The sequence below is a fragment of the Heterodontus francisci genome, chromosome 1 (genome assembly GCF_036365525.1).
Source record: "Heterodontus francisci isolate sHetFra1 chromosome 1, sHetFra1.hap1, whole genome shotgun sequence".
Classification (NCBI taxonomy): domain Eukaryota; kingdom Metazoa; phylum Chordata; class Chondrichthyes; order Heterodontiformes; family Heterodontidae; genus Heterodontus; species Heterodontus francisci.
This window is the reverse complement of record NC_090371.1, coordinates 199,687,664-199,701,824: the sequence shown is the minus strand read 5'-3', so window position 1 is coordinate 199,701,824 and position 14,161 is coordinate 199,687,664.

Here is a 14,161-nt window from a genome sequence, read left to right as displayed (position 1 = left end):
GGAGTGAGGAATGGAGTGAAACAGGGTAATGTCCCAGCCCCCACTCTATTTGGCATGCTCCTGATCTTCGCCTTCCCTGCAGATATGGAAGGAATCTACTTGCACACTAGGTCAGATGGCAAGCTTTACAATCTACCAAGGCTGAAAGCAAAGACAGAAATACATTGCGTCCTGATCAGAGAACTGTTCTGCATTGATGATGTTGCGCTAGGCGCTAATATGGAAACTCAGCTACAAAGACTAATGGACTGTCTCTCACATGCCTGTAACTTTTAGCATCAAGGAAACAGTGGTCATGGGGCAAGATGTTGCATCACCACCTTTGATCAAACTAAATAACACCCCACTGGAAGTGGTTAGCAAATTCTGCTACCTTGGGTCCACTGTGACAGACAATCTATCTCTTGATGCAGAGCTCAATACACATGTAGGGAAAGCAGCTACCACATTTGGCCGACTCACGAAACGTGCATGGGATAACACCAAGCTGACCCTTAGAACCAAGCTGATGGTTTATAAGGCCTGTGTTCTCAGCACCTTGCTGTATGGCTGTGAAACATGGGAGTCTTACAGCTACTGTTGTATGATCACCTTAAGAGTGATGACCCTTTAAGAGCTCAGTATGCTAATGAGCTAAGTACTGGGATGTAGTCATGTGACTACAAGCCAGAGTCACTCTTCAACTGTTACACCTAGAGGAAGGTTCTGTAAATAGTTTGCTGTATACTGTATATACTTGTTTAGCTGTTGAATCAGACAACATAAAGAACTCATTACAGCTACCAGAAAAAGAAACTCAATAAATTCCATCTTTGCTGTCTGCAGCGAATTATGGGTATATCCTGACATGACAAAATCACAAAGAGCTCCCAAGTGTGTTGGCACTTAACAAACGGCTTTAGTGGATTGGACACGTTCACATGGTGGAAGGCGGTCGCATACCCAAGGACCTTCTGTATGAAGAGGTAGCCGGGGCCAGACGACCAGTGGGGTGCCCAAAGCTCCGCTTCAAAGATGCTCGCAAGCGTGACATGAAGACTCTAAATGTCGACTATCACACCTGGGAGTCACTAGCTGGCACTACTACGATGACCAGTTGCCACAGCAGCTTGGCAACAGGTGCCAACATCAAAAATCATAACTCACAGCATCACTGGGCAGCTTCATGTGCAGAACTTCTGGCAGAACCTGCCTCTGAAGGATTAGCCTTCACAGCCATCAACAAAGGTGCATCAAGAGAAGACATCCCACCTAAATGGATTGTTTGCTACGCGTCCATCATCTTTCATAGATGGAAAGAAGCCAACCAACTCCCTTTGGAGAATAATGTGAAGTAGTGGAAGGATGACTAACAGCCCACCGGGTACAGTAGCATAGTGGCTATGTGACTGGACTAATAACCTGGAGATGTGAATTCAAATCGACACTGGGGAAATTTGAATGCAGTTAATTAAATCTGGAATAGAAAGTTAGTATCAGTAATGGTGACCATGAAGCTATTGGATTGTTGTTAAATGTCCTTTAGGGAAGGAAACCTGCCATCCTTACCTCATATGGCCTTTATGTGACTCCGGACCTACTGCAATGTGGTTGACTCTGAAATGGCCTAGCAAGCCACACAGGTGTATGAAACCTGTTTCAAAAGAATAAGACCAACAGACCACACAGCATCAACCGAGGCATTGGATTCAGGTGTGACAAAGGCACACACAGCCTAACAAAGTCCTGCTCCTTGACATCTTGGGATTTGGTGCGAGAATTGGGAGTGCTGTCCCACAGCTAGTCAAGCAATAGCCTGATAGTCATACTCACAGGATCATACCTATCAGTCAAGATCCCAGACTCCTCCATCACCATTCCTGGGCATGTCCTGTCTCACTGGCAGGACAGACCTACCAGAGGTTGTGGCATGCAGTTGAGAGGGAGTGGTCCTGGGGGTCCTCAACATTGACTCCGGACTCCATGAAATCTCATGGCATCAGGTCAAACATGGACAAGGAAACCTGCTGCTTATTAACATTTCTTGCCCTCTCTCATCTGACCAATTAGCATTCCTCCTTGTTGAACACCACTTGGAAAAAAGGCAAAATGTACTCTGGGTAGAGTCATTGATCATCACCACTACTGATTGAGCTGGCCAAGTTCTGAAGATCATCCAGTGAAGTTGAAGGACATAGCTGCTAGATTAGACTAAGTGGTGAGAGAGCAAACGTGAAAGAAAAAATCTACTTGACTTTCCTCACCAATCTACCTGTTGCAAATGCACCTGTCATGACAGTACCGATACGAGTGACCACTGCACTGTCCTTATGGAGATAAAGTCCTGTTTTTACACTGAGGACAACTTCCATTGTGTTGTGTGACACTATCACCACGATAAATGGGATAGATTCAGAAAAGATCCAACAGCTCAAAACTGGGCATCTATAAGGTGTTGTGGGTCATCATCAGCAGAAGCAGAAGTGTATGCCGCCACAATCCGTAATCATCATGGCCAATGTTCCTTCTAAGCTGCATGGCTGAGCAGCCCCATGCAGCAACCCGAAAGTTCCCAAGCAGGATGTGTACAAGACTGCATGTGCATGGCATGCAAAAAATTTAAAGGGCTCGCACACTTAAAAGAATCAGCCACACACACAAAAAAAGATTAATGTTGCTCATGGTCTGGCATATCCCTCACTTTACCATTACCATCAAGCCAGGTGACCAACCCTAGTTCAATGAGGAGTGTAGAAGAGTATGCTAGGAGCAGTACCAGGCGTACCTGAAAATGAGGTGCCAACCTGGTGAAATTGCAGAAGCAGCAGAGCTAAGCAACCAATGGATCAGATCAATGCCTTGCAGCTGGTCCACATCCAGTCATGAATGGTGCTGGACAATTAAGCAACTAATGGCAAGAGGAGAGTCCATGAATGTGCCCATCCTTAATGAAGGCAAGGCCCAGCATGCGAGTGCAAAAGACAAGGCTGAAATGTTTGCAACCATCTTCAGCCAGAAATGCCATGTGGATAATCCATCTCGGCCTCCTCCAAAGGTTCCCAACATCACAGATGCCTGTCTTTACTCCAGGTGATATGAAGAGTTGGCAGAGTGCACTGGATACAACAAAGGCTATGGCCCTGACAACATCTTGGCTGTGGTGCTGAAGATTTCTGCTCCAGAACTAGCTGCGCCTCTAGCCAAGCTGTTCCAATACAGCTACAGCACTGACATCTACTCAATAATGTGACAAATTGCTCAGGTATGTCTTGTCCACAAAAACAGGAAAAATCCAATTGGGCCAATTACCGTCTCATCAGTCTACTCTCAATCATCAGTAAAGCGATAGAAAGTTTCATCAACGACACTATCAGGTGGCACTAATTCACGAATAACCTGCTCATCAGTACCACTCGGCTCCAGACCTCATTACATTTTGATCCAAACATGAGCAAAAGAGCTAGACTCCAGAGTGAGTGGAATTGTCGCCTTTGACATCAAGGCAGCATTTGAACTATTGTTGCACCAAGGAGCCCTATAAAATTGAAGTTAATGTGAATCAGAGGGAAAACTCTCTGCTGGCTGGAGTCATATCTAGCATAAAGGAAGTTTATGTGGTTGTTAGAGGCCAATCATCTCAGCCCCAGAGCATTGCTGCAGGAGTTCCTCAGGGCAGAGTCTTAGGCCCAAAGATCTTCAGCCCCTTCTTCAATGACCTGCCCTTCATCATAAGCTCAGAAGTGGGGCTGTTCAATGATGATTGCACAGTGTTGAGTTCTATTTGTATATCCTCAGATACTGAAGCAGTTTGTGCCCGCACGCAGCAAGACCTGGACAACATACAGGCTTGGACTGATAAGTGGCAAGTAACATCCGAACCACACAAGTGCCAGGCAATAACCATCTCTAAAAAGAGAGGATCTAGCCATCTCACCTTGGCATTCAATAGCATCATCATCATCAAATCCCCGACCATTAAGATCACTATGGACCAGAAATTTAACTGGACCAGTCACATAAATACTGGTCAGATGTTGGGTATTCTGCAGCAAGTGATTCATCTCCTGACTTCACAAGGCCTCTCCAACAAATCAGGAGTGTGATGGAATACTCTGCACTTGCCTGGATAAGTACATCTCCAACATCACAAGAAGCTAAACACCATCAAGGACAAAGCAACCTGATTGATCGGCACCACATCCACCATCTCAAACATTCACTCCCTCCACCACTGCCGCACTCTGGCTACAGTGTGTATCATCTATAAGATTCACTCAGCAGCTTGCCAAGGCTTCTTTGACAATATCTCCCAAGCACACAAGCTTTACTGCGTAGAAGGGCAGGGGAACACTACCAAATCCAAATTCTCCTCCAAGTCAAACACCATCCTGACTTGGAAATATATTGCTGGTTCCTTCATCATCACGGGGTCAAAATCCTGGAAGTCCCTGCTTAACAGCACCATGGGAGTATGTTTGCCACATGGACTGCAGCGGTTCCAGAAGGCAGCTCACCACCACCTTCTCAAGGGCAATTAAGATGGGCAATAAATGCTGGCCTTGCCAGTGATGCCTATATCCTGTGAATAAATAAATAAAGTCCTGGAAGGCTGCAACATGGCCATATCCATCTTTATACGATAGGATTGTCAGTCCTAAGTATGGATTCCCACAACTGATACAGTGTAGTAGCATTCCCACCTCTGAGTCAAGAGGTCTAGGGTTTCAACCCAGCAATACAAGGAGGAGAAGCACCTGAACCACCCACATCAACGAGACATTGGGTACCTTACCAGAAGTCAACACTGAATTTGATCTTCATGCACCAGATCTTTTGCAGCTGGGTTCAAATCCTGTATCTCTGACTCAGGCAGGAACACTGCCACTGAGCCAAAGGTTTGCTCCCTTCTGTGGGAGAATTTCAGTTTGTGAGCAGTCTTCACAAGTCAGCAAAAAAATGTTAAATTTTATAGTTCTGTTCTCCACCACTTCAGGACAACCTTTGTATCTTATTTTAAATTTTCAACATTATAAGGGGCCAACATCATAACAAAATATTTGGTAAATAAGGAGGGTTTTGTGTTTCTTGCAGAAAGGAAGTGTATTTCCCACAAGATTGCCACCTGGCTGTTTTTTTACACCAGCCCAGCTTGGTTTTTGAAATTGTTGGCTGAGTTTTAACTGGCAATCTCGTGACATGAGGTATTAAAACACAGTGTGCAGTAGTTAAACTAAAACAGCCGCTTTATTGTCAGCTAAAACTGTCAGCTTCAGTGAACACCAAGACCTAATGTTGGCACTAGATACAGACCAGGAAAGTTCCAGGCTTAATCCTCCATTATGTGCTAAGTCAGCTGATATTACCCCTGGCAGCAAAGGCCTCAGTGTATTGGGGTAGGAGAGGAAAAGAATTGGTTAGTGTTCTTGCATTTAACTGAAGGGGAAATTTTAATTTATTTCAAGTTGAAATACAGAGCACCGAGCACAGCAGAACACAATTCTTGTTGTATGTTAAGTATTTGTTTTTTAAATTTATTTATTTAATTTTAAGATACAGCACTGAAACAGGCCCTTCGGCCCACTGAGTCTGTGCCGACCAACAACCACCCATTTATACTAACCCTAGAGTAATCCCATATTCCTTATCACCTACCTACACTAGGGGCAATTTACAATGGCCAATTTACCTATCACCTGCAAGTCCCCGCACAGGCAGTACCCAGAATTGAACCAGGTCGCTGCAGCTGTGAGGCTGCAGTGCTAACCACTGTGCCACTGTGCCGCCCACTGAAGATTGTTTTAAAATTGGATTTATAATTGATCTTGCAACAGTCATAGCTGCAACAAAACAAGATGAGATTTTTTTGTGGCATCGGAGTCAAAACCAACTTTGATTTGTTTTTGCTCACTATCAGCATTTGCATCAAACCAAATTGAAGAAAATTAGGTTCCACTGACTCTCCTTGTAAACTGTCTTACTTCCTTTTCTGACTGGCAGTGGTATCTTCCTACTACAAATGTAATGATACAGGCCCAAACTGGAAAGCAGCAAATTAAGCTATTATCAACAATAACACTGTTTCCACTAATGAACTATTGCGCTAAGTGTATCAAAGTCCCACTTTCACAAGAGAACACCTATTGCATTGGCGTGATTGTCTCTGGTTCCCAATCTGTACTTTCACTGAATTATGCTACCGGTGCCAAATTATTATTTGTCAACGTCAAGGATGAGATAACTAAAACTTAAATAGACCAGGTTTGATACCGCAGTCAATCTCTAAATTTGAAGCTAGAGATTAACTTGTGGAGCATGGCAATGCTAATTCAGGAGGTGGGGGTACGGCAGTGCGGGGAGGTGGGGGAGATGTTGGGGGTGAGAGGGGGATTGCTCTATTCCTTCATTTTAGAAGATGTACAGTATTGAAGTTAAAAATAAAATTGCAAATAAACACTGGACTGAGTAACAATTCAGAAATAGTTTTTTTATTTATAGGATCTTTTTAATTGCTGATTTTGTTGGTAATCACTGATATTTTTCAGCAACCATCATGTAGTTTGTTAATGGGGCATAGTTTTGAATTTTAGCATAAAGGTATTATACAAAGGAGTAGAGGAATAGATTCTCAAGGGCTCAAATTGATAAATCTTTTAAAGTAGGTCAAATTAATAAAGCTATAAAAGAAATTAAATGAGATCTTCGGATTTATAAATGAAGGTATGGAGTACAAAATCAAAGAGATAGTGCTAAACCAATACAAATCATTGGTAAGGCTACAGAGCTGATTTTGCTGGACAGTCACTGAGGGCACAGTGAGTGTATTGCATCAGAAGTGCACTGTACACGTGGATTTCCTGTGGCCCTCATTACAATGAAGAGGACAGATTTCAGGCATTGCTAAAGGTACTTTGTTGGGCACAGGGATTGAAATCAATTCAGGTCATATTGGCAGCAGCAGCACTAAAGGAGCAGATACAATTATAGCCCTTTAGGGCAGCCAGAAGATTTTTTATTTATGTGCAGGCAATGGACTAGGATTTTAATCTGGACACCTATGAATGGCTTGTTTTTAGTTTTTAGTTTTAGAGATACAGCACTGAAACAGGCCCTTCGGCCCACCGAGTCTGTGCCGACCATCAACCACCCATTTATACTAATCCTACACTAATTCCATGTTCCTACCACATCCCCACCTGTCCCTATATTTCCCTACCACCTACCTATACTAGGGGCAATTTCTAATAGCCAATTTACCTATCAACCTGCAAGTCTTTGGCATGCGGGAGGAAACCGGAGCACCCGGAGGAAACCCACGCAGACACAGGGAGAACTTGCAAACTTCACACAGGCAGTACCCGGAATTGAACCCGGGTCCCTGGAGCTGTGAGGCTGCAGTGCTAACCACTGCGCCACTGTGCCGCCCTTGTGATATGTCAGCAACTGTGATTTGCATGTTGGTGCTATTCATGTTCATTTAAAGGTTCTGTCCCTTGTGAATGGGTTTCTACTGCTGTGGCATGGCAGGGATGGCAACAGAACTCTGAACAGGAGGACTCCTGCAACCTGCATTGCAGGCAGCTGGCAAGGAAGTGGTGCTATTGTGCCAAGTGGTAGGTGGAGGAATAAGTGTATGTATAAAGCTTGATGGTGCAGGAATAGGAGGAGGATGCATTGTTACAACCTTGGTAAGATCGTTAACATTAAAATACGAGATATGAGCCCCCCCAACCAATTTAAAGAATTACACGACAAGATTTCACATTTTAAGATTTTTATTATAACTAAACTAAAAGAAATCTCCATTTACTTTGTAAGTGGCTGATACCCCAAATTACAAAGGAAGGTATTTACTTTACTTATTAAAGTTACTTATACACCTGAAAACCTCACATCACACATATACGTTACACAGTCCTCTTTGATAACAAAATCTTTGCAACAAATTTATACTGTATGGGAAGAGAATGTTGATTGGTTGGCAAGTGGACTCTGATTGGTAGAGGCATTGCCATGTAGAATTTAATCAGCACTCTTTTCTCAAATAGTATAAATTTGTTGCTTCCCTTACATTGGTATTCTTGTGAATTTTCCCGATGAGGGCAAGATGAAGCTTAAACAAAATATCTCTATTTTCAGCAATACTCAAGTTTTAATATATTAGTTAAATACGATTTCCTTTCACAAAACCATGTTGACTCAGCCTGATTGCATTGAGATTTTCTAAAAGACCTGCTATAACCTCCTTAATAATGGATTCCAGCATTTTCCCTGTGACAGATGTTCAGCTAACTGGCCTGTAGTTTCCAGCTTTCTGTCTTCCTCCTTTCTTGAATAGCAGAGTTGCATTCGCTATCTCCCAATCAGATGGAACCTTTCCAGAATCTAGGGAATTTGAGAAAATTAAAACCAATGCATCCACTATCTCAGCAGCCACTTCTTTTAAAACCTTATGATGAAATCCATCAGGACCTGGGGACTTGTCAGCTTTTAGTTCTAATAATTTTCTCAGTACCCTTTCCCTGGTGTTGGTAATTGTTTTAAGTCCCTCCCTCCCTTTCAACTCCTAATTCACAATTATTTCTGGGATGTTATTTGTCTCCACTACAGTGAAGACAGAAGCAAAAAATATGTTCAATTCCTCCACCATTTCCTTAATTACATGATTAATTCCCCAGACTCACTTTCTAGAGGAACAACACTCACTTTACTTACTCTTTTCCTTTTTAAATACCCGCAGAAACTATTATCCATTTTTATATCTCTAGCTAGCTTTTTCTCGTATTCTAGTTTCTCTCTCATTATTCTTTTAGTCTCTGTTTTTTATAAAAAAGTCTTTGATCTGTGTTCTCTGTTGTCCTGGTAACCAAAATTTCTGTCTTGTCCTTAAGCTGAGTGGATGTGAGGTCACCTGACATCTCAGGCACCATCTTAAACTTTTAAAAATCACAGTGTTAAAACATAATCATGTTACAAGATCCAGCATTCATAATAGCTATTTGACTGAGGTTTCCAGGAGCAGCTGCATGGTCAGGGGAAGGGAGGTTCATACTGTTTAGTAAGGAAACAGTTGCCAGTGTTTCCGGGGAAGTCCAGGCAAATGACTTAAGCAGCTATCACCAGGCTTCATGATCCTTTTCTCCTAATATGCCATGTTGCAAAAGGGGGCTGTGGCACAATACTGAAAATGGCCTCCATCAATAATTGTTTTCGACTAACAATATTCTGTAACCAGCACTGAGCAGAAAAAAAATTTAAATTAAAAAACTTTCTTGGCAATACCATATTGCGTGTCCCTTAAGACAGATAGTACAATACAGCAGCTCTACAAGTTACAGTGCCAGATTTCTCTAGGAGCAGTTTAGTTTGAACTGTATTCAGTACCAGAGCAGGAAATCTGAGTGCCCAGATCTCTGACATTCAATCACATGAAATTTACATTGCTGCCTTGTCAGTCATAGTCAGGCACAACTCCCTGAAAAATCATATAGGAAATTCAGCTGCAGCATTATTCAGGTGCAAATCAGGGGGAAAGCATCAGCCTCCCTTTTCCATTTATGTAATGTCCTTTTTTGGGGCACAATTTGGGTGCTAAACCCAAGAAATATTTGATATATTTCCCCATAAGGTAGAAAGAAAGATCATTATTTGACCATATTTAGAATAGAGAGTGGCAATAGCAGAAGTCTGGGAGCAGATTACCCTCTCACTCCTGATTGATGCATGACTAGGAATAGCTTGTGTGGAAAATTTTTTAAAAAGCGAATGTAGAAATGTTTAAGCTATTACCATCTCTGCTTTGTTGTTATGTTTTTGTTTGTTGGTCTGTTATATAGGCAATGCAAAGAAATCCATATTCGGTATAAATAAAATTCCAAATCTCATGGCGCATAGGATTTGCTGGATGAAAATATACCATGGTCCATCTAGTTCACCTTTTACCATTTTGGTAGTCGCATGATACAATAATAATGGAGTTGTTGACTAATGATAGCAATCAATCTCTAACAATTAGTCTACAACACACCCATCACAAGGCGAGAAAAACCACCACTGGTGGAAAACCTCTCAGAACCATCGGTTCAAAGTCACCTGTTCCTTCCAAGCATACTGCACTTACAAAATGTCATGTCTCAAATTACTCATATACTGTATCCCTAAATGTTATTTTAAGAACATACGAAATAGGAGCAGGAGTAGACCATATGGCCCCTTGAACCTGCTGCACCATTCAATACAATGTTACAACCGAGGCAGGAGGAGTGCACTGTTTATTCTAGTTCCACTTCTCCACAGGTCACAAATTATATTCCATTTTTTTCCCACTTACTGATAGGGTCAATCATAGACTCTATTTTTATCCCAGAATAAAACACACCAACTAGGTTCCTTTAATTACAAAAAAATTTCAGTTTATTATAAAACAAGTCTTAACCAGTAATGAAGCAAAGCATAAACACACAGATCGAAATATAAAAGTTCCCTATTTACCTTAGCCCCTCATACACACACACACACACATACACCGGTTAACTGAAAAAAAAAGATTTACTCTTTAGAGCTATAGTACAAAAAAACAAAAAATGAATACGTTGGCCAAAATACTTGCTAATTTTTGAAGGAAAAAGAGAAGATATGAAAAGATGTCAGGGGTCCCTTTTGGCATCCCAAATATGTATAGACGGCAGTCACTGGGATCTTCCTAGAACAGTTTTTGACAGGCGACATTGAAAATCAGTTTGGGCAGGCTTTCCAGGGAATGAGAGAACTACAAAAGATTCATCAAGAAAGAATGAAAAAAAGTTGGATACATAGAGATGCAGACACCAAAATGTAAAAAAAAATCTATTACAGCCATGCATAGATAGGGACAGGAAAAGATTACAATAAAAAGATAGAGAGGGTAGGGTAGATGTGATGGTATTGACCTAAGATCCAGAGTTTGTGAGCTTAGACTCCAGCATAGCAAGTTGTGAAATGTAATTCAATGAATCTGATAATTTGGGGGTTAACACAAGAAAACCAAACATGAAAGCTGCAGTTGTGTGTAAAAAATAAACTGGTTCATCAGGGAAAGGATTTGTCACCCATACCAAGCTGGTCTACATGCGACTCAGGCCTGTGCTATGTTACCGACTTTTAATGCTCTCAGGGAAATTAGGAATGGGCAATAAATGCTGCAGTTTCACTGTTACCCACACTCCAAAACAGTACTGATTTTTATTGGTTACAGTTTCCATTTTTGATCTTAAGAAACAGCTTGGTTCTTGTACAATTAATTTTGCTTTTCGATATACCTTTACTTTCAACCGTTCAGTTTCATGTTACAGTGATGAGATGGGAGCTCCATGAAACTCAAATATCTAGGCTTTGGTGATTCAATATTGATTTAAGGTCTTTGAAAGAGTCTAGGAATTTCCATCCATTGTCATTTTGGACCCATAAAATGGTTTCAAGTATTAGTGAAAGTCCAGTTAAGTAATGGTCTTTGCCTGTGATTTTGTTTGTTTCTGTAAAAATTTATATCCTACAATAAAAGCATTTTTGTAATTAAATCAGGCAACATATTTTTCACCACTGTTTATTGAAATGAACACAAAAGTATAGTTATCATGTTATACGTCTTTCCTGTGTGTAAGTTAAGAAAACAGTAATTTTGATTCTGCAGGATGCTAACTAATTTAGTCATAAGAACATAAAGAACATAAGAACTAGGAGCAGGAGTAGGCAATTCAGCCCCTTGAGCCTGCTACACCATTCAATACGATCATGGCTGATCTCATCTTGTCCTCAACTTCACTTTTCTGCATTTTCTCCATAACCCTTCAACCCATTACTAATTAAAAATCTGTCTATCTCTTCCATAAACTTACTCAATGACCCGGCATCCACTGCACTCTGGGTTAGTGTATTCCACAGACGCACGACCCTTTGAGAGAAGTAATTTCTCCTCATCTCTGTTTAAATCTGCCACCCCTTAACCTAAAACTATGACCTCTCATTCTAGATTGCCCCACAAGAGGAAACATCCTCTCTACATCTACTTTGTCAATCTCCTTAATCATCTGATATACCTCAATTAGATCTCCTCTCATTCTGCTAAACTCCAGAGAGTAAAGGCCTAAACTGCTCAATCTCTCTTCATAAGACAAACCCCTCATCTTTGGAATCAATCTGGTGAACCTCCTCTGAACTGCCTCCAATGCAACTACATCCCTCCTCAAGTAAGGGGACCAAAACTGTACGTAATACTCCAGGTGCGGTCTCACTACTGCCTTGTACAGTTGCAGCAACATGTCCCTACTTTTATACTCTATTCCTTTAGCAATAGATGCCAAAATTCCATTTGCCTTCCTTATTACCTGCTGTACCTGCAGACTAGTTTCCTGTGATTCATGCACGAGGACACCCGGATCCCTCTGCATCAAAACACTCTGAAGTCTCTCTCATTTAGATAATAATTTGCCTTTCTATTCTTCCGACCAAAATGGATAATGTCACACTTATCCACGTTTAACTCCATCTGCCAAAGTTTGGCCCATTCCTTTTTTTAATTCATTTATGGGATGTGGGCGTCACTGGCCAGGCCAGCATTTATTGCCCATCCCTAATTGCCCTTGAGAAGGTGGTGGTGAGCTACCTTCTTGAACCGCTGCAGTCCATTTGGGGCAGGTATACCCACAGTGCTGTTAGGAAGGGAGTTCCAGGATTTTGACCCAGCGACAGTAAAGGAACGGCGATATAGTTCCAAGTCAGGATGGCGTGTGACTTGGAGGGGAACTTGAAGGTGGTGGCATTCCCATGTATTTGCTGCCCTTGTCCTTCTAGTTGGTAGAGGTCACGTGTTTGGAAGGTGCTGTCTAAAGAGCCTTGGTGCATTGCTGCAGTGCATCTTGTAGATGGTACACACTGCTGCCACTGTGCATCGGTGGTGGAGGGAGTGAATGTTTGTAGATGGGGTGCCAATCAAGCGGGCTGCTTTGTCCTGGATGGTGTCGAGCTTCTCGAGTGTTGTTGGAGCTGCACCCATCCAAGCAAGTGGAGAGTATTCCATCACACTCCTGACTTGTGCCTTGTAGATGGTGGAGAGGATAAGGGAGTCAGGAGGTGAGTTATTCGCCTCAGGATTCCTTGCCTCTGACTTGCTCTTGTAGCCACGGTATTTAAATGGCTACTCCAGTTTAGTTTCTGGTCAATGGTAGCCCCTAGGATGTTGATAGTGGAGGATTCAGCGATGGTAATGCCGGTGAATGTCAAGGGGAGATGGTTAGATTCTCTCTTGTTGGAGATGGTCATTGCCTGGCACTTGTGTGGCGCGAATGTTACTTGCCACTTATCAGCCCAAGCCTGGATATTGTCCAGGTCTTGCTGCATTTCTACATGGATTGCTTCAGTATCTGAGGTGTCACGAATGGTGCTGAACATTGTGCAATCATCAGCGAACATCCCCACTTCTGACCTTATGATGGAAGGAAGGTCATTGATGAAGCAGCTGAAGGTGGTTGGGCCTGGGACACTATCTGAGGAACTCCTGCAGTGATGTCCTGGAGCTCAGATGATTGACCTCCAACAACCACAACCATCTTCCTTTGAGCTAGATATGATTCCAGCCAGCGGAGTGTTTTCCCCCTGATTCCCACTGACCTCAGTTTTGCTAGGGCTCCTTGATGCCATTCTCGGTCAAATGCTGCCTTGATGTCAAGGGCAGTCACTCTCACCCCATCTCTGGAGTTCAGCTCTTTTGCCCATGTTTAAACCAAGGCTGTAATGAGGTTAGGAGCTGAGTCACCCTGGTGGAACCCAAACTGAGCATCACTGAGCAGGTTATTCCTAAGCAAGTGCCGCTTGATGGCACTGTTGATGACACCTTCCATCACTTTACTGATGATTGAGAGTAGGCTGATGGGGTGGTAATTGGCCGGGTTGGACTTGTCCTGCTTTTTGTGTACGGGACATACCTGGGCAATTTTCCACATTGTAGGGTAGATGCCAGTGTTGTAGCTGTACTGGAATAGCTTGGCTAGGGGCGCGGCAGGTTCTGGAGCACAGGTCTTCAGTACTATTGCCGGAATATTGTCAGGGTCCATAGCTTTTACAATATCCAGTGCCTTCAGTCATTTCTTGATATCACGCGGAGTGAATCGAACTGGCTGAGGTCTGGCATCTGTGATGTTGGGGACTTCAG